The sequence below is a fragment of the Sycon ciliatum genome, chromosome 1 (genome assembly GCF_964019385.1).
Source record: "Sycon ciliatum chromosome 1, ocSycCili1.1, whole genome shotgun sequence".
In the NCBI taxonomy this organism is placed as follows: Eukaryota; Metazoa; Porifera; class Calcarea; order Leucosolenida; family Sycettidae; genus Sycon; species Sycon ciliatum.
This window is the reverse complement of record NC_088643.1, coordinates 61842443-61863181: the sequence shown is the minus strand read 5'-3', so window position 1 is coordinate 61863181 and position 20739 is coordinate 61842443. Positions and strand designations below refer to the sequence as shown.

Below are 20739 nucleotides of genomic sequence, written 5' to 3'. Positions count from 1 at the left end.
TGGAAAACAACGTGGTTGGTAGTCACTGAATTGAGAGTTCTGAGGGGTCTTCACACTTGGACAGTAGATGATGTTGATGTGGGTGGTGGTGGTGATGGTCGTCGTTGTCCTGGTGTGTGTGTATGCATAGAGGGGATGTTGTTATGGTCCTATGCCGTGAGTATACCAGCCTTCCTGGTCTTCCAGCAATGCCTTTTGCGCCACAGCTTCTTGTCCTCTTGTAATTGTCCTCTTGGCTGGCCTTCACGTCATCGTAGACTGTAAGGGGCTTGCAGAGACCACTGACAGTGCTGCAGTGCAGGCCTCCCGTGATCTCCTGTGATCTCCTGAACTCTTACTTCAAAGTGTGCAAACTGTCTGTCCTACATGTACATGTACATGTACAATGTATATCACTGAGTCTGCACTGCATTGGAGTACTACTAGCCAGGAGTGTGGCTTGCTGGTTTGATTGATGACTGGGCACTCTTCTTTGCATCGGAGAGTAAGGGGTGTACTACTAGCTGCTGTGCTGCCTAATCTTGCAATGATTGCTAGAATGTGTACTTGTTGCCATAATAAGCTAAACATTGGTAGCTACATTACAAGGACTATAGGTGAGCAGGTAGATTGGTCTGGGGGAACAATGCCTGGTAACATCTTGTCCCAACAGTGATAATGTGCTTATTGTTCCTAGCCAACAGTTGCTCTTTCTCCTTTTTCTTCTTCTTCTACTGCTCTTAGGACTGCTGGTAAATTTCATTAGTGACCCTGGTAATTGTGTGCCGGTCCCTGCTCCCTGGCCAAAGCCACAACTTAGCCAGTCTGGTATACTATCTACTAGGCAGTGTATATGACAATGAGACTGAGTCGGTGATAAGTCGGCTCAACTGCATGGTGTCAGGCTCACCACCGTGGGGCACTCTTGCTATCTGCTTGTTTTCCTTGTTAGGAGCGTGTGCACACACTTTGCACTAAGCTGTGCAGGCAAGAGACAATGCCACATGCCGAGCGCCACCACCACCACCACGGCCATTGCTGATCTCCAGTCCAGTATCCCCAGTACCGGCCACTACTCCAGTATCCCCAGTTCCGGCCACTGGACAGGATCTAGGACCTACTAGTACTAGTAACTAGATTAGCAAGCAGAGCCAGCAGCAGTGATGTCCGAAAATCTAATTCACACTAATCAGATGGGCCATTGATTGTCCTGAGTACTGCAAATTACTTTTATTGCTTTATCGTGTCATGGCTGGTGTTTACTGCACGGCAACTGTGTGGGGGGCTTGCTGGCATATCCGGCTATGATATGGAGAGTGTGAATCCTCTCTGGTACTTGTACTGCAGTTTAGATGATTGTACATATCCACATTTGTGTCTGGACTACCGGTTTGCTGAGTGTCCTGCCTGGGACTCACTTCACCTTCTCTTGGAGCTCTCTTTTCTTGACGAATCCTGGGTGATGACTGACGGCTGCTTGCAGTGTGGGTGTGCCCCCGTGGTGGTCCATGAATTGAGGGCAGCTCTTTAAGATCTTGACTTGAAGGGCTCTTCGTCATCTCGTCCTTGTGTGGCTGTTAGGTGATGCAGCATGGCCTAGCCTAGTCTTGGATTGCTGTTTGTGTGTTGTGGTGTATGTGTGTGGGGGATATGTGCCTGCCTGGATACATGTATATGTGCATACTTGTATGAAGTTGATATGTGTGTGCTCCTCTGTGAACTTTTGGCAAGTAAGGTTTGCCCTGTAGCCTAGACTACTGTTGTATCAATGAAGCTTTATTAGAAGTGAAGGAAGTCCACTACTAAGTACTAGTCACTGGTACTATGCTGTACACTGTGTATGCAAGAATAGACAAAGAGAAAGAAGGATAATGCTCAACTTCTACAAGGCACTGAGCTGACTCACTTGCTAGGATTTCATTGAGCAGCACTGCAGCTTGTTTGTGTAGACACTGGGTAGTGAGTACATGTATTTGTTTGGTTTGGTACACTAGTAGTAGTCTGGCAGTCCTGGCCTGCACGCTCCACACCTGCCCTGCTTTGTTTGGCTGGTCAAGCATTGCATCGTTGACATTATGATTCAGCTACAGTGCATGCATGCATGTATACATGTATATGGCCAGGTAGGGCACAATAGTGACACTAATGGCTGCTCTGACCTGTATGCACTGGGCCATCATGAACACAATCAGACTCAGAGTAGAAAATGACTACTGGTATATTGAATCCTCCCAATTATGTAACTACTTACTTGTTGTTGCTGCTGCACATGGACATGCAGTCATATCATACAATGTACAGCACCATGGGCTGAGCACATTTTTTTAAATTAGTGAAACGCCTCCGGGGTTTCATGTGAAAAGTGCTTGTTAGTGGTCCAGTCCGATTTGCATTGTGCTTTAGTAATGCTATGATCAGAGACACAGCTTTTGCCACATTTGGTATCCTAGTAATTATCTGTCTTATCAGGTTCACTGTAGATAGGCTAGGGACATGCCTGTACTATAGTAGTATGACCACTTGTGCAAGTGCTAGTACATGTACTAGTCTACTCTTCCTGCACTGTCTGCGTGGAGTACTAGTGCTACTAGTGCTTGATTTGTGAGGCTGGGTGGTTGGAATTGGGTCAACAAGAATGTGCTGTGGTGGAGTCCCATGGCAATTATTTTCATGTAAATCTGCTTCAGTGCAATAATGACTCATGTGTCATGGTGAATGCCAGCGCACTGGATGAGTATGATAGTATTGGTGTGCCCAGCTCTAAATCTGTGTGTCAACCAGGCATCCTACAGTAATAATTATTAGTATTATCAGCTCCACCTCCTTGTCTCCAAACTCATGCTGTGCAGCATTATAGGCCATTAGTGGCATTAGTGGGCACACTTCAATTTAGACTGCTGGAGGCCAGTTTAACGTGACTATTCTGTAACTGTCCCTGGCGAGATGTGCTTACTCACTTCTGGACGCTTCTCCACGGCTGCAGTTCTTTTTCAAGTGCAAGTACATGGATATTTTAAAAGTTGTTTGTATAGTATTCACTGAGTGAGAGTGAGGGTGAGAGTACTCAGTACTGACTGAATGGCTGTAGGGCCAGTACTTGTTAGTTGTAGTCAGCAATAGCTAGCATGGATACAGGGATGTGACCATACAGTGTCTATAGTTAGTTCATTCACTGATTCAGCACCATCAGTCTTGTTCTAGCCAAGGGCCTGCTGCTGCTGCTGCTGCTGGTCAATACAGCTAGACTGTACTACAAGTGCTGTAGTACAGTGTAACAGTGAAGTGGATATGGGGCTAACGGCTATGGTACTTGAGAAATTGCCAGAGAATCCTGTCCATGGGATGGCCACTGTGTCTCAAGTGACCAGCATTTTTTTAGGGGGGGGGGGGGGGCAGAGAGATGTTCCATGTACTGCAGAGTAGAGGAGTGTTTTGCTATGCTCTGTGTGTAGCACTGTCCTTTTACCTGAAGTCACAATGGCGTGAGCTGTGTGGCATTCAGCTCTTTTCCCTGTTAGAAGTGGGCAGATTGCGGATGCGTGTTACCGTGCCCATATGTCAATTCTGGATGATAAACAATCCGAGGCCGTGACTCTGGACAATAATAAAGAATCTGGAATACCCGGATACATAGCCATTCCTAGCATCAGGACTCCAAGGGTCCACAAACATTGACTCTTGCTCTTGGGTACTCCCCTCAGTGCTAGACCATGGAATACTAATTCTGCAGCAGTGTGTGTTGTCAGTGTTGTGTTGCCCGGCAATAATGTATGGGTTGTCAGTGTTGAACATGGGGTGCTACTGGTGGAAAACAGACCACTACTTCTCATGGCCGTGTTTTGAACGGATCTTTCAGACCCTCACTTCAGCTTTACTTGTACTGATGGTGTGGGCGAGCCTCTGCGTGCCTGTAGAATGCCGAATGCGAATCTTTGTGCTATCCCAAGTCACGTTTACCCGCAGTGAATCCTAAATACAAAATGACTGCTGAAATCACTCTGATTGTGTTGTATGATTGCATTGTGTTGTACTGGCAATGAATTGCCTCTCCTAGTTCTAGTACATAATAGTCGATGTATAGCCTGTAAGTGCGTACAGCTCTCACTGTGGTGCCGAATTCAGACAGTACTATACTACTAGTATGTACACAATAGTCAATAGGACTTGCTAGGGTGGTTGTTGTACTGCTGAAATGGGCCAGTCTGGAGCTGCAATTGCTGTGTCTGCTGCTGATGCCGCATGAAAGTGTAGCTCATGGCCACGAAACCAATAGCCAACTACTTGCCCGCAACTGTTTGCCACAGTTTGACGCTGGCTTTGCTTTCTCTGCGCCCAGTTCTTTTAGCCAGCCACTGGTGCTGCCCCTGGGAGTCAGGGAAGCGTTTTGGAGAGATGCAAGCAAACAAGGCACATACACCTGCACACATGCACATACACACACATACACATGCACGCATATGTACGCGCACACACTGCCATTCGTACAGAGATCTTGCAAGCCATACAACTGCGTGTATGGTCTATGGAGCTAGGCAGGCAGTTTTGTCTGATCATTTGTTCCATCCCAGTGAAGAACCAGCTACCGAGCTAGCACTTTAGGCCCACGGAGCAGATGCCAACAAGTGTTGTAATTCCTTGTACTGTACCTTGGTAGTTGTAGTATGTCTTGAAGTATATCGATACTGGGCTGGGCTGCAGGCCAGATGTCTTCTGTTTGTGCTACATTATCACTCAGTCACTTCTGCTCCTAAAAACGTGCTCGCCTGCACATTCTGCTTGCAGCTATCCAACAGTTACACGAACACACACACTTGATGAGCTCAGTTGTTTGCGGGGCCGACCTTTCCGCTTGGCCTTCCGCACATCTGCTATCTTCTCCTGTATTGACGGCACACTATGGATAGCAGGTAGCAGGGGCCCGTGACCGTTCTGGTGCATTTTTGACGGTCCTTTGTTGCCGTAGCTTGTGCCCTGATGTAGAGGTTGTTCGGGATAGCACTGCTCCTGTTTTCCTAGTGCAATTGCTCTGGTTTCAGCTACATGATGTTGTACTTGTACTGGACCATTGGTGTATGCCAGGTATGTCCCCTCCGTACGGTACTACCCTCCCTGTCACTGTCACAAGTAGTTTCCGATCAGAACCCAGCCTAACCGGGGCACCCGCAGAACAGGCCTGTGCACTTACTCTGACTTAGCGCGTCCTGTCTTGGCTTGCTTAGCTTGCGGGGCTAGCAAGAGAGCGGCAAGCGTAACGGCACTTCAAGTAATGTGTGTGCGTGCTTGTCCGTGCCTGCGTGAGCTGCCGTGCGTGAGCGGCAATGGCATGTGTGCGCATGGTGAGCTGACCAGGAGAGAGCACATGGTGAGTGTGGCAAAGATGTCACCGTTTGTCTCCCGGTCTGATCCTATCCATCATTCCATGTAAAGTGTGCTCAGGAGTGACTGCCCACAGCCCACTCTCAGCTTCCTGCGTATGGTCCTATGGATGTACATGTCAACAAAGACGTGACTATGATACGTGTACAATGCAGATGTGTTTGTGTGCAGGCTTTTTGTAAACTATGTCGTTCGAGTCTTTGTGTATCTGTGAAGTGATCCGTTTCCGTTGCTGTCTAGGTCACCTAACCCCAACCTCTGTATCCATCCCAGGAACCCCTGCGCCTTGTCCCCTGTGCAAAACTGCAGCCTATCAGGATCACTATGATCACCTAGCCGTAGCTGTACCAGATGATAGGCGACATCGTTGGTCACACACGCACACACGCACACCACTTCGAAATAGGATTAGCAGCGTACACGCCATATCCATGTACTATCTTTGTAAACCACCCGGTCCGGCGCGGCGCTCGATTTCCACTGAGTCGCTGTCACTACACTCTGTGTCAGCGTCTCTATCCTGGCAGTACTGGTAAAAATCATGACCTCACACCAGCAGCACACAGCACCGGCCGGGGAAGAGCCCTAAGCAAGGGGCGCACACAATGTACCGATTAAGACTAGTGTTTCATGCGCCCATCGGTTGACTGGTTGAGTTCTTGCCGGCGGTCTGATCAAGAGCAGCCGCAACAACAGCAGCAGCAGCATGCTAGGAGGGCTAGGATCACCACCGCCCCGGGCGTCAGCTCTTCAGCTGCCTTCATCTGCTCCTAGGCACAAGGATGCAATAGGCACTGACTAGCAGTGACACTGGTGTTACCGTGTAGTGGTTTAGCGGTGTAGTGGTGGCTTAGGGAGGACTCCGCCAGGCATCCTGTTGTTGCTGTTGCTGCTGCTGCCAGTGCGCGGTGCTGTTGTGCTGTTGTTCCGATGTACATCAATTTGTCATTTGCAGTGCCGATCGGCCCGATCAGCCTGCTTGCTTGCTTGCTTGGTGACCAACCGCATTCTTGCATAACATCGTTCGGCCAGCGGCATAATTCTGCTGCTGCTACTGCTGCTGGCTAGGGCCTAGCTACTAACTGGTGTTACTTGAGGCCACCCGCTTGCTGCTTTCTCAGTTCACATCCTGTACTATGTTTGCCTGTCATGTTGGTCCTGTGGCTCATGGCTGTTGCGCGTGCTAAACTGCTTGTCATGTGCAGATGCAAAAATCCATAACCCGTCATGCTTACGGTATGATGGGGATGGGTGTGTAATGGCACTTTCCTATGTGGTGTTATGTCGTGTGATCCCCGGCGAAGAAAGAAAGACATGCACGTGGCCGTGGCTGCTGTTGCTGATGTCCATCAACCTGTGACCTACTCATAACCACCAGGCACCACCACCACCGCCACCATGGCCGGCACTGGCTAGATGGTACATGCCGACAGGCAGCAGCGGTTCAGGTCAATTTGGTCTGGGGGCACATTTTTATCATCGCACAATTGAGCCTTTTGAGGCTGCTGCCTGGCTGGTGATCCATTAGTAGTTACAAGTGATTTGGAAAATCTGTGTTCTATTATTGTATACATGAATTGAGTTAGCACACCATATGTTTGATGCCCTGCGGCCATTTACCACTGAATGGCATCTTAATTGCCATGTACCTCCTGTGTACTCAGTTGTAACACAAATTTGAGCATGGGCACGTGTACACGTAGACGACGTACACGTCATCCCTGTACTAGCCTAGCCCCTAGCAGTTACATGCACAGGATGCAGCAGGGCAGGCACCGTAAAGTCCTTGGGCGTGTTGCCGCCGCTCAGCACAAGGGCCAAGCACACGCAGTATGCACAGCTACAGCTAGTACAGGTGGTCATTGACACTTGCTGTGCATGTGCTTCTTGTACTTCTAATGCTGCAGCGCTGTAGTACTACTACTAGGGATGGCCTAGTGTGGCCAGCAGTGCAGGCTTTGTCCTTATAATGCTGTAGTACTAGGGATGGCCTAGTGTGGCCAGTACTGGCAGCAGTGCAGGCGCGCCCGGGCTCACGTGTGTGTGTGTGTGTAAGTCTGAGCCTGCACTTCCTGTAACCAAACTATGTGTACAATGGTAATGCCTAATGGTCCCCACTCCGCAGCTAGCTATGCCTAATGGTCCCCACTCCGCAGCTATGCCTGATGGTCCCCACTCCGCAGCTAGCTATGGCTTAGCTTCCAGAGACAAAGAGCTAAAAAGGTGATACTGGCGTTGAAAATGGGATGGCTAGGCGTGCCACAGGATCTAACATCATGTACATCATGTACATGGAGGTGTTGAGATGTTGAGGTGTTGAGGTGTTGAGCATGTGACAGAGCTGGGAGGATGTTGCTTGTCCCTGTTTTGAATAATTACCAGTACGCACAGTGCTCTGGCACTTGCTTCTTGTTTCCTTCTTTTTGAACATTGCTAATTGGGCAAGAGACTCATGATTGGCCTGATTGACCCAGCTAGGGTTGCTGTTGTTACTGCGGCTGTTGGTCGCTGGGCACTGCCACAGTGGCTTAGATAGGGTTGTGTGCAGTTATCCCATGAGTTGTGTGTCATGCTATGCTAATTGCAGGTGGGGCTGTTTCTGCTGGGACTGCCAATAAGGCGTTTCTTTCTTCCAGTGATAGAATGCTAAGTTGCTTCAAGTGTTTGTGGTGTTGAATGTGGCGTCTGTGCTAAACGGTCTCAGTGATGTCATCCTATGCCCACTGCCCCTTAACTACTTGTCAGTTTGCGTGTGTTCATGACTGGGCAGTACGGGGTGGTATTATGAGTACGCCTGTGTCCTTTGAACTCCTTTCCATGTGCCGTATTGATGCCCAGTGCTCAGTGTTGTGCTCCTCAGTCTTCTTGCTATTTTGCACATCTTGTAAGGATGACACCAGTTTAGTGCAGCCCGCTCTACATGTATACTGCACCAGTTCTGATAGGTTTTAATACTATGTGTCTGTGTCTGCTGGCCATGGTAAAGCTCCCGTCAAGAGCCTCCAGGCCAGCTGGATGGTTCCCCATGATTGCTGTGTGTGTGTGTGTGTGTGTGTGTGTCACAGATTTGCACTGGGGCAGAACTGTGTAATAAGAGTTGAGCTAATTAGCTGCTTTTCATGTTGCAGTGCTGGGAAGCCTTTGGCTGGGAAGCCTGGCATGACATGGTGCATTGAAGAGCGCTGGAAGTGTTCCCAAGCTGTTGAGTCAACCCCTGAATACAAGACCCATGGTGTGTACTGACAATACCTTCCACCAGCAACATGGTGCTGCCAATTCGAAAGGAGATGATTGGTGAACTCCAGCAGCGACAGTGCACACCTACTTGTCCTGGTGTGTAGCAAACACAGTGCTGGTACCCTGGTGTGTAGAAAACACAGTGCTGGTGTGTCGTAACACAGTGCTGGTGCCTTGGTGTCCAGTTTCAGCCTGTTGGTGCTCCATCATTAAGTCAATCTAACAGACAATCGTGCACTTGTACACCTGAGCTCCATACTGTTCCCAACATAGACAGATGATCTCTTGCAGCGGAAACCTTATCCGCATGATGAGGTGGCGAAGACAGTGGCACATCGTGTTTTGATCAGCTGACGTCGACGGGACTACTAATGACATAGATACTGAACCCATTCAATGTTGTCAGATCAGTTGCAGCAGAACACAGAGACACAATCTGAGATATTGACAATGGCCGCTGGACTTGATCTGCGTCGGCATCTGTCTGTTGTTGAAAAGCGAAAGGAAACCGACCGATAGTAACCCTCAGCCTAGTTAACTGTTTTGTGACCTCTTCTCCCAGTCGAGTCAGGTGATAGGTAGAAGGAGCCCCGAGGTCTAACTCTAGACTAGTGTAGGAGACACTGTATGCCATGGTTGGTACTGTGTTCGCTCTACAACTGCTTGTTTTGGCTTGCCCAAGACAGTTGCTGTTGCATTGGGAAATCCAGAGTGTACTGTCAACTCCAGCCTAGTTGCACCCATACTGCTCTACAATAGCTCCATTCCAGGCTCTTCACAGCCCAAGTACTAGTTCTTTGGTTTGGACAGTGACAGTCACAGCAACACGTACTAGTACTGGGATGCACATGATTGTATTTTTCTGTGCAGATACATAATTATACATGTGTAAGTATTACTATGAGTATCAGTGCCACTGTCTGCATGATCACTACTGAGACTGCCCTGATGCAAGAAAGGAGTGCAGTTCCATGAGTGGACATATGGGTATGCTGCATGTCCGTTATCCTGAACTGGTGTACTCTAAATAGCTAAGAGTATTGAAAGTACTGAAAGCAGTCTGTTCGTGCAATGCAAATTAAATAATTACATTTAGAAGGTCAGGGATGCACTACAAAGACCAACCTGGATGGGCGCCTCCTCCTGCTTCACGGGTACTGCCTTCTGGCCTTTGTCTATGTGTGACTTGGCCACCAGTTGCACCTTGCACCTTGGTGTATTTGCATACTGTTGTCAGTGTTGACCGTCACTCCTGTAGCCTACTGCTTTGAAGTTTGAGAAAACTGGTAATCATTGGGCCCTCTGGCAGTCTTCCAGCTGTTGCAGTTGACTTGTGAGTGTTACATGATCAGCCTCCAATCTGCTCAGTCGAACACCCCTAGGGCCATAATAGAATCCTGTGCCCCCCATGATGCTGCATACCCAATGGAATGCTACAGGGAACTCACTAAGTCTAGATTGGATTGGATGCTGGTGGTGTTCCCAGCCTGGCTCTGCTGGATGCCTGGGTCCTTCAGATTTTACTCATTGGGAGGTTGGATCAGGTGTGTGAACAAGTGACTAGATGGGCCGTCTGTTCGAGGCAGGAGCTGTTTAGTGAGTGCTGGCTCTGCATGCCCCCTAGGTCCTGGGTCTGGTGTTTGTTTCCAGGCCATTCTCAGAGCTTGGTACATGGTAGCTGGGTGTGGTGAAGTGAAGATTGGTGAAGATTGGTGAAGATCGTGGGGCCTGCTGCAACTGCTGGGAGCTACACTCTACACTCCTTTGGCTGTTGCCCACGTGCAGTACTCGGTGGTACTTGTGGCCTTAGGCATCAGCCTCCACTTCCTTCCCAGGGCTGACAATTATGAGTACTAGTAGTACTAGGACTGTGTTGTGACATGGAAATGCCCTACAAAGCGGCTCTCTTTACCTTGCCAGTGGGAAGCACTTGGCAGTGCCCAGCGTGGGGTACTTTCAGCTTGGCATTTGACACTGTCTCTGAGCTGTTTGGGCCTGGCACGAACCTCAGTCTCTTTTCTTTGGCTATCCACTAATCCACTAATCCACTCTGCTGCACTTGAACTGTTGAAATGGGAACAGTAAGTAATTCTCTCTGTCACATCTCACAGTTCTAGTTTTTCATTACGTCAGCACGTGTGCCGGTGTAGTGAGGGTTTACAGAATGGCTACCGAGTGTGGAGTACAGTGCTGAGTGCAAGCTAGCTGTGATGTAAGGACCAGCGGTGACATCATACTATACAGCGGTGACATCATACTCTTACAGGCCAGCCCTGGCCTGCACGTGCTGTAGTGTAGTTAGTTCTGCTCCTTTCTTGATTTCCTGCGTGCAGTCTTTCAACATTCTTGCTACATGTAGCTGTACTAGTGGTACTGTGATCTGTGCAGGGGTAGTGTTGCTAACTAGTACCCCTTGGCACTGGGTTGAACATGAAGAGGACATGTCCCAGTCAGTGCTAGCCCTGCTAGAGGGAATTCTGCCATTGCTCTGCTGAGGAGTGCCACCATGTGATGTGAAGACAAACGATCTGGAGAGCTCGTGCATTGTGCATTGCATTTGCAGGCTCTATTGTTGTCCCTATTGAACCCAAAATAATACTAATGACTTTTTACTTTATATGCTGCACTATGTCTACTGGCGGCCTAATGTGTGGAGATGTATGCTCCTTTCTCTTTGTTCTACCGTCGCTATGTTACACTGTATCCTGAGAGAGAGCACTCGGTCTACTTGTTATTAGCTTGTCCTCCCCCACCGTGTGTTTATGTGGGGCAACCTTGGACATGGGTGGTGTAGAGAAAGAGAAAAGGACGTCCTTCTTCGGCGTAGGAGAGCAGGCAATACCCACCCCCACCCAACACACACACACACACAGAGATAATATCAGTAAAGTTCTAGTGGGACAGTGGGGCAGTGGGGCACACTGAGGTTCTTTCACATTTGATTAGGCAATTCAGTAGCATGCACGTAATTGTCTCTGTTGTGTTCAGGGTTTGTGTGTCACAGTACACCTGTTTTCCATGCAGATCTCTAGTGTGAAAATCGTGGACAGGTCTGTTGTTGCTGTAGTTCAGAAGCTGTCCATCCCTGTCCACTACAGTTCTGTTGGCATGGGAAAACTGCGACCTAGCTAGCGTGTGGCAGTGGCAGCAAGGCCTCCCCTTACCACCACTACAGGTCAATAACTGTTGGAATCGGGGTCGTAATCAAACAAGGCCTATCAACCTGCACTGTCTGCAGTTAAATGTTCACATGGAACTGTTACTTGAAGAGCAAGCACAGTGTAGGCGGCACAGCACCCATTCCTCCCAGAGGCAGAGCGGACACAACGCTCCAAACAGTATTATGCCTAGTGTCTCGTACATAGCATTGTCGTCAATCATAATAATGATCACTCCGTGTAGGGATAGTGATAACGCAAGGCGTACGGTGGCCCGGGTAGGCGGTCATTTGCAACTAAGGTGTTACTTGGACACACGTTCGGGTGGCATATTTACTTTTATCGACAATGGGAAGTCTGCAGCCCTGTTACTTACGCACACACATCTATTTCAAGTTGCCGGCCTAATGGTGTAATTGCGGGCTGACGCGGGGAGGAAGTATTCATTTCAAAGACCACTAGGCAGCCACACTATTGTGTAGCTGGGACGGCGTGCATTCACCACCCTTTTGGGCACCTTTATACTTTAGACCATGGCCACGTGGGTACAGCTATCCAGGAAACAATGTGCCTGCATGTATTGTGCCGGCAAGGTCATTTGTGTATCAAGTTGTGGCTGAATTGCCATAGCAAACACGGCCAGAAGCCACGTGACGTTCCTCTTGTGATATCAGCACCTCTGCGCTGCCCCTACTACCTGGCCTAGTTTTAGTCAGTACCCTCAAGGCTGATGTGTTGGACTGCGAGCCCAGCAAGGGCACTTCAATAATGTATCCAGCGGAAGTTGTTGTTACGCGTGCACGCGCGCAGAGTAAAGACAAAGAGGTAGATGTTGTGTTGCCGCTGGTGGTGCACCAGTGATCCTGTTGTGCCCTACTCCTGGGGGGCTGCCGGCAATTGTTCTGAAAATGTGATATGACCCCACCATGCTAGATGTGTGTGTTTACTGTTCAGAGTCAGAGAGCAGTATTGGCAGAGAGCAGTATTGCTGGTGAGCAGGCCTGCCTGACAGTGCCTGTATAAGTGCTCCACTTCGGGCATGTCCTTTCCAGTCCTCCTTTGTGCCTTCCAGTGAGCACTGAGCTGTATCGTCTCCCCGGGGCCAAACTTACTTACTTGAAACATCATCATAGCCATGGGTGTAACATTAGTACAATCATGTACATGTACATGTACATGTACTGGTAGTGCTGCATTGCAGTGGGCTGTGCTTGTACATCATAGACATAGGGGTGTATGGCTGCACGTCGTTGCAATGGGCTGTACTTGTACACCACACTTCATACTTCATAGGGGTGTATGGCTGCTGTACTGCTGCTGCTGTGCATGCAGGCAGGCAGCACACTACAGTAGGGGTATGTGGCAGACTCTGGCCTTGGCCCTGTACATGTATTGGGTTTCAGGATTCAGTGACCTACTGTACTTGTAGTACACCGCTGTGTTGTGCAGACTACTTTCCAGGATTTATACGTATAATTGAATTATGCCAGCCGATCTGTTACAGTCACTAGCCAATCCATGTATGAGTACTGTACTGGCCATTGTGTCACAGTGCCTGTACTCCTAATGGATGCCAGGATATCGGGATATCAAGGCATTGAATTACACTATTGTTTAGTCAGCAGCACTTAGGGCGCCGTAAACTTACTTACCTCTAGGCGATGCATACGGTGTAGAGCTCTTTTACTTTAGGCTTTTGATGGTTTGTATCAATCATGGCCGCATGGAAAAGCTGTATCCTTGCGGCTGCTGGGGCTGCTGGGGCTGCTTGGTAGCTGTGGCTTGCTGCGATGGCCCTAGGCTGGAGACATGGCAGGAATCCCTAGGCCTGCAGGGAAAGCCCAGCGCTGCTAGCTGCTGCACTGAAGAATGGAGGCACAGAGTCACCTAGGCTAGAGTACTTGTGGGCCTCCTTGTGTTTGTCATGGTGTGACTAGCTACATGTAGCTAGGTAGTGCCTGCCACTGCTGGTCATGCTGGGTATTGGTGAGGAGTGATGAGTAGGTACTACATGTACTTGCATACTTGCACAGACAGTAAAGCATGGCAATGGCTGAGCAGGTACTAACTAATTCTACATGATTACCATCACGGCATTAGATTAAAGAGCTGTATTTGTGAACGTGAACATGTACTGTAGTGTCCACTGGGACCAGTGTCTGCAGCTTCACCACCATCAAGTGCTGCTGCATCAACGGTTACCCCTCCGGATTGTCCTGTGAACAACCTTCTTTGCTTGGCAGACAATCTAATTAAGGCTGTTAAACCGTTTACTTGCTCCGCCTGTCAGTGTCCGAGTAGTTCTACTCCATTCTACTCCGTTCTACTCCTTTGCAGGGCGTGTGCAGAAGAAACAGTTGTACATAAGCATTATTCTAATTAAGTTATCGTGGCTGTCACAACAGGCTCTCCATATGAACATGACCTGCAGAATTACTCAGGTGTATCAGGGATTTCCAGGACTGGTGAGTAGTGAGTAAGGCCTTAAGGTTACGCAGAGCTGGCTTGAGGAACTAGGTGCATTAAGTGGCCAATCAAAGCAATGGAATTCCTTCCAAGCTGCTTGAAGATAAGCCAGGCTAATTTTGGCATGCCGAAGACCGTAGCCATCTGTTGGCAGATGCTTCTTAGGCCACTCTGCACAAGCCGCCTTCCTTCTCTTTCATCCCAGTGGAAGGATGTGTCATCCAGGCTTTTGATGCTTTATCATGGGACACCCCCTGCCCAGAGGCAACTGGCTTTCCCTGGTCTCGGACCTGTTGCCCATAGAGAGTTGTTTTATTTGTGCCGGGTTCACCGCCTGTGACACATCATTCACACTATTGACTATTGTCTCACTGAGCCATCACATGCTAGTACGGTACATGTACTTGTAGTGGTGCATTTATACTTACATCCTACCACTACATACCGTACTGTGATGCATGCCTGGGTGGTTCTTATCATTGTGATTGCAGTCCTGGCCATTACCACATACACTGGGTAGAGATAGTAAGTCACAGTATGCAGCATGATGTGTGACTGGTGTGTGACTGGTGTGTGCTGCACACGCATGTGAAAGGGCAGCTAGCTTCTGCCTGTTTGATCCCTGACGTTAATTATTAATTTTAAAACAACTCACCAGGGACCTTTGTGTCGTTGTAAACTTGCATTTCCATGTACTGTACTAGTTGTATGGTAGAAAGAAAGAAGATTGGTGGTTACCATGTCTGTAAATGGACTCAGTCAGTGCACTGTTTTTTTTAACTAGATCAACTGTTTTAGTATGTCATGGTGGTGTTGTGTTGTCACAGCACTTGTGTTCTGCACTGGCTTCCTTTTTCAGCACCAGACTGAATTCCGTTGCGATGTTACATCTACGTTCACTTCGATCATTGCACAAGACTATGTTTCCGCTCCTGGCTCGCACCCCTGCTTTCTCCACAGCAGCGGCCAGCACCTCACTGGGGAGTTTGTGTATAAGCCTGACTGACACTGCCATGTCACATCCACTATGTCAGTGTATGCGGTTGCCGGTCTGGCTATGTGACTTCCACCCTCTCTTGAATAATGTTGTGTGTTGCCGTTGCTGGCTTTACTTCCATCTTCTGATCACTATGTCGGTTGATGGCCTCACTTCCATCTTCTGATCACTATGTTGGCTGTTGACCTCACTTCCATCTTCTGATCACTATGTTGGCTGTTGGCCTCACTTCCATCTTCTGAGCACTATGTCAGTTGCTGGCCTCACTTCCATCTTCTGAGCACTATGTCGGTTGCTGGCCTCACTTCCATCGTCTTTCTTCCTCTTGATGCAATACAAGTCTTGTTTGTGCCATCACTCATCCGCTCCATATTCCAGAGAATCATGCATGTCACGCTGCACTGTTGCATTGAAGAAGAGAGTAAGAGAGTTGGACACCATCTGCTGTAGTGTTACTGTTGCGCACATTGGAACACACGTGTACAATCTACATGTAGTTCCTACCACAGTACCAGGGTTTTCTTTACTTTTCAGCCATGCAGTTTACATGTACATGTACTGGTACATGCATGGCTGAGGAAGTGTCACTGAAGACAACTACTCAGGAAGTAATCCTGTCTTTGTTTGGCTGGCAGTTGGCTTGCACCATGTCTGTCCTATGCTGTTATCACCTGGCGATGATTGTGTTTGTGGGGGCCTGGCGGTGGCTTCTGCTCCCTGCTCTATTTGTTCAGCATGGTGGATTGTCTCCGTCAGCTGGATCATAGTGCTTACTGGTGAGATATGTCATTGAGTTATGTCCGAATGCTGGGGCCATGCCATGCGGCGGCCACATGCTTGATCAGGAATGTTCAGTTTTTGCTGATCATACAGTCATGCAGTCACTGATCGCAGACGCAATTATCATTATGTTACCAGATGTTCCCCTAGCTGCATTGTTTTGTTACCACGGCTACAAGATGGGCATTGGATCGGCACGCAGGTACTAACTGTGTGCGCAACCACCATTGACATTGTACCGGTCGTGTGCACAGTGTATTCAACCATTCAAGTTTCAACCATTCAACCATGCTATAATCATGTATACATAGTTATGTGTGTACCATGGCTTCTATATATGGGCCTAGTAGTGTAGTTTACATGTGTGTATGTGTCCAATGTACTGGTATGTTCCTACATGTAGTGTATGTCACATGTGCCTAGCGCCCGCGTGTGATTGCTCTGACACGGGTACGGCCGACAGGCAACGGGTGATGTCATAGGGCAGATATAGATACTGGGTGAGGGCTAGGCTAAGAATGGCGCGGCACTGCTGCTGGCCCGCTGCTTGCTGCGAGAACATAATACACATGGGGCTGAGCAATGAGCAATGCATGACGGGTAACTAGCCTTACACCGGTGTATTTGTGGATGTCTGCCCAGTATAGTATGACAGTAGTACTAGTAGTAGTTCTTGCTGTCCAGAGCTGCCGCTCCTCTTGTCGGTGTCAATCGACCGGCTAGACACTGACTTGTGTACGCACACTTTTATGTACCTGGTTTCAGAAGCTGATGCGGAAGGAAGGGTTAGTGGCGGCGGCTGGTACTACTTGTGTTCCTGCTCATTCCCGTGTGAAAGTGGTGTTGGCCTGCTGCATGCTGTGGACTGGCAGGGGTACACGCAAGTGGTGTGGGCCTGCTGTGGACTGGCAGAGGTACACGCATACTGCAGTACGGTGCTGTGCATGCGGTTGCCTGGTACATGGTACATGCTGGTGGCCGGGTGAGGTGTGAAAGGAAATACGTGCCGGTCAGCTGCATCATGACCAGCCGACGCCTGGTTCGGCTCGGCAAGCATGCCTGCCTGCACTAGGCTGCAGTGCGTGCTGGCCTGGTTGTCGTGTTGTCACTATGCTGAGCATGCGGCCGCATTTGTACAGCATGCACCCGGCCGTTATCAGTGACATACATCTCTAGCCTAGCTCTGTGAAAGTACCTGTACATGTAAGAACATGCAGAATGACACTATGTAGTACTGACTATGTAGCATGGTGTAAAGAATAGTTAGTTACACTATACAGTACCATGTGACCATGTGTACGTGTAGCCTGTACTACTGTAGAGCTAGAGTCGTCGTCGGCATACATGTACATGTACATGAACATGTACTGAGTCCTGTGTCTGTGTCTGGGAGACTGTGACGGTGTGACCGTAATCATGATAATGTCAACCGACCATATCTACATCAGTACACAAATAACACACAGTATGTCTAGAGAGCCTCTAGAGCAGCCATAGCCATGCAGCCATGCCGGGCTAGAGTCACACTTCAGGATGTCATGTGATGGGACGACATGTAGTCATTGGAAGCACATAAGTCATTGTAGTCATTGTAGTCATTGTAGCAGCTAGCAGGACACATTGGCCTCTAGCCCTGGGAAATGGTTGTTTTCAAAAAGGTTATTTAAAACTTCTTATCTGCACAGATACGTGTAGTGGATCGCAAGTTTGGGAATACTGCAACCCGGCCTGTAATACTGCAACCCGGCCTGTACTTTCAGTTGTGCATGCTGCCCATAGCCATAGCGATAGCGATAGCTGTAGCTGACCTCAGCAGCACTACTAGCAGCATTGCTAGTTTGCAGAGCGGCATGCCTGGCAATGAAGCCTTGTATTGGTCCATGTCATCTTGATTGACAGGGTACTTTCCCTGTTGCCAGTTTTGGTCTCAAGTCATTGGATGATGATTGGCTTGCAAGACTTGAACTCTTTGCGTGGCTTGACCCTATGTTAGTTGCAGGCATGGTAGTGTCGCCCAATGCCATGATGGATGGCCTGCTTGAACTACACACTCTCATACATCACTCATCATGGTCGCCCTAGCCCTGGGAATCTGTCAGTTGCTTTCATACCTGTGCTTTGTTGTGTGTGCTTGTGGCAGGAAGTTATGGCTCAGATCATGATGGGGTGACTCACTGACAACGGTGCCAAGGACGAACTGGAAGTAGTTCTGGCTTGGATCATGACGCCCGCCGGGCTGAGTCAGTGATGCCAAAGATCATCACATACATGTACATGTAGCTCACAGGTCAAGTACAAGTCCACCATACTCACTCAGCATCACTCCTGTCACTAGCTCTGCAAAGACAGTAGTAGTCCAGGTCTGTAGCTGGTTGACTACTGTCTAACCAAGTGACCTGTCTGTGAGACCCCAGTTGTCGCCTGGTCACCAACTACATGTACTGAGAGTAGAGCTCTCGGCCTTGGGTTCAGAAATGGTGTCAGATGTTTTGTACAAACTCCACCCCCACAGTCCACCTAGTTACTAGTAAAATATTATTGTTACATGACTACTATTGTGCATGACCATTGTACATGTACATGTAGTCATATCCCTATGCGCATATGCAGGTATGCACATATGCAGGTACTAGGTATGGTTCCAGTATCAAGATAACTATTATGCTGTCACGTGCCATCACGTGCCATGCCGCCATGCCAGGACTGCTCATCTGATTGTGTTTTCTTGCCACACGCAGGATATCCTGAACCACTTGCACTTGGGTGTGATTTTGTCCATCCTCCGATAACCACACCGTTGGGTTTCACAGCCTCTTTACTAAGTTTACTTTGTAACCCCCCCCCTGTCGATCAAGCTGGTCATTGTGTCGTTAATCATGGTGTGAGTTAAAAAGGGCCAAGTCTCCTGGCTAGGGCCTCTTTTTCCCTTTTCCCCTCTTTTACTGGAGTGTGTGTCAGGAGGACCAGTCAGTGTGGTCTTCATGTACATTGTACATAGGGTTACTGTAATATTAATTTTATACTTGTAGTAACCGATGGCTCATAGACCAGACCATATTATGGCTTTGAATATGGGCGTTCGTTTCTTGGCAAGTCAAATTCTGTTAGGTGGGGCGGTGTTACGGGGGTGTTATGGTGAAGGAGTGCGGGATCGTTTTACTGGTCTCTGCCCCGTGCGATATTACTTCCCAACGGAATTTGTCACGGAAATGATTCCCGTCTGTAGTTGTGATCCTAGATAATAAATAATTTTAGTCTCTCTTGTTTTTTTTTAAGATACACAACTCACTGGCAGACAGATGGGGCTAGCATGGGATGAGATGGTGCTGGTAGGGCCTGCCATGATCAACCTACCAGAGGTCTCAGCATTGTCGAGTGGCAGGCGCACCAAATTGAGGGGAAAGCATACGCACGGGCGAAATGAACGATTTAAAATAGAGGGGAGGACCTAGATGTAATTTGGAACACAGCAGAGAATAACAAACAATACAACAGATAATGGGAGTGAAGAAGAGTGTCAAATGAAGGGGACAATACGGGTAGAAATGGAATTTCGCTACTAGTAATCAGAATAGGCAAGAATTTGGCTTGGGGTGGGAGAAGCACAAGCACTATCCCTACCATACTACTTGTAGTCTCCATGTGTACTTATATTATACTAGTCTCCATGTGTACTTATATTATACTAGTCTCCATGTGTACTTATAATACTAGTCTCCATGTGTACTTATATTATACTAGTCTCCATGTGTACTTATATTATACTAGTCTCCATGTGTACTTATATTACTGAGTATACTAGTCTCCATGTGTACTTATATTATACTAGTCTCCATGTGTACTTATATTATACTAGTCTCCACGTGTACTTATACATGTATTGTGATGACTACTACAATCATGTACAGTGTGCATCGGTTGATTGAAGCTGCCATCATCATACAACTTACAAGTTATGGCCTGTCCTTGGCAGCTTTGCACGTCTGTCAAAGTTGAAACTACCGGCCCGTGTTGCTACCCGCAGGATAGCTCATGCCTGGAAAACTTATGTAGTTGATTACCAGTACTTGCTCGGCCGGGATGGAAGACTGGGTTTCCCACTCGCCCAATTTCCCATTTTCAAACCCCTGGGGGAAGTTCCTTTAAAAAAATCGCTCATGGTGCTGAGCAAGATAAAGGTTCGAGAAAGGCATTCCTTTGGATCTCTCTCTCTCTCTCTCTCTCTCTCTCTCTCTCTCTCTCTCTCTCTCTCTCTCTCTCTCTCTCTCTCTCTCTCTCTCTCTCTCTCTCTCTCTCTCTCTCTCTCTCTCTCTCTCTCTCTCTCTCTCTCTCTCTCTCTCTCTCTCTCTCTCTCTCTCTCTCTCTCTCTCTCTCTCTCTTCTGTTATTGGTACATGTACACTCATACCTCGTTTATCCGGGCAGTCCGGGACCTTGCACTGCCCGTAACTTTGAAATGTCCATAACTCCGAATCATATACATCTTGATGGGGAAAAGGCCATCGATATGGCATATGACGTCAATATTTCTACGAAAAGTGACAAAAGAGTAGTAATATTTCCCCTGAAACTCGCCCAAATAGTGCCCGGTAGACCGAAGTGCCCGTAACTTCGGGGTCCGGATAACCGAGGTATGAGTGTATAACCCTTGCATGGTGTCACGACTCCCTGCCCCTAGGCCTGGTATAAGAGAGCAAGGGAGTTCATCCCTTCACTGACGGTCGGTCGGCCACCAGTCACCATGGTG

The 20739-nt window shown here is 48.4% G+C and overlaps 1 protein-coding gene across 6 annotated transcripts in view; it reads left to right on the top strand.

Moving 5' to 3' along the window:
* Nucleotides 1-19951, top strand: part of LOC135804740 (guanine nucleotide-binding protein subunit beta-like protein 1) — a 32652-nt gene extending 12701 nt beyond the window's left edge. Inside the window, exon 3 of one of the 6 annotated variants that reach the window (XM_065318694.1) lies at nt 18134-19951. The gene's annotated coding sequence lies outside the window, so the exon portion shown is untranslated. Of the gene's footprint in view, nt 1-723; nt 3300-14087; nt 16348-18133 lie in introns of those variants that run through there. The other 5 variants (XM_065318691.1, XM_065318692.1, XM_065318693.1 and 2 more) reach the window with 5 other exon arrangements.
* The last annotated feature ends 788 nt before the right edge of the window (nt 19952-20739 follow it).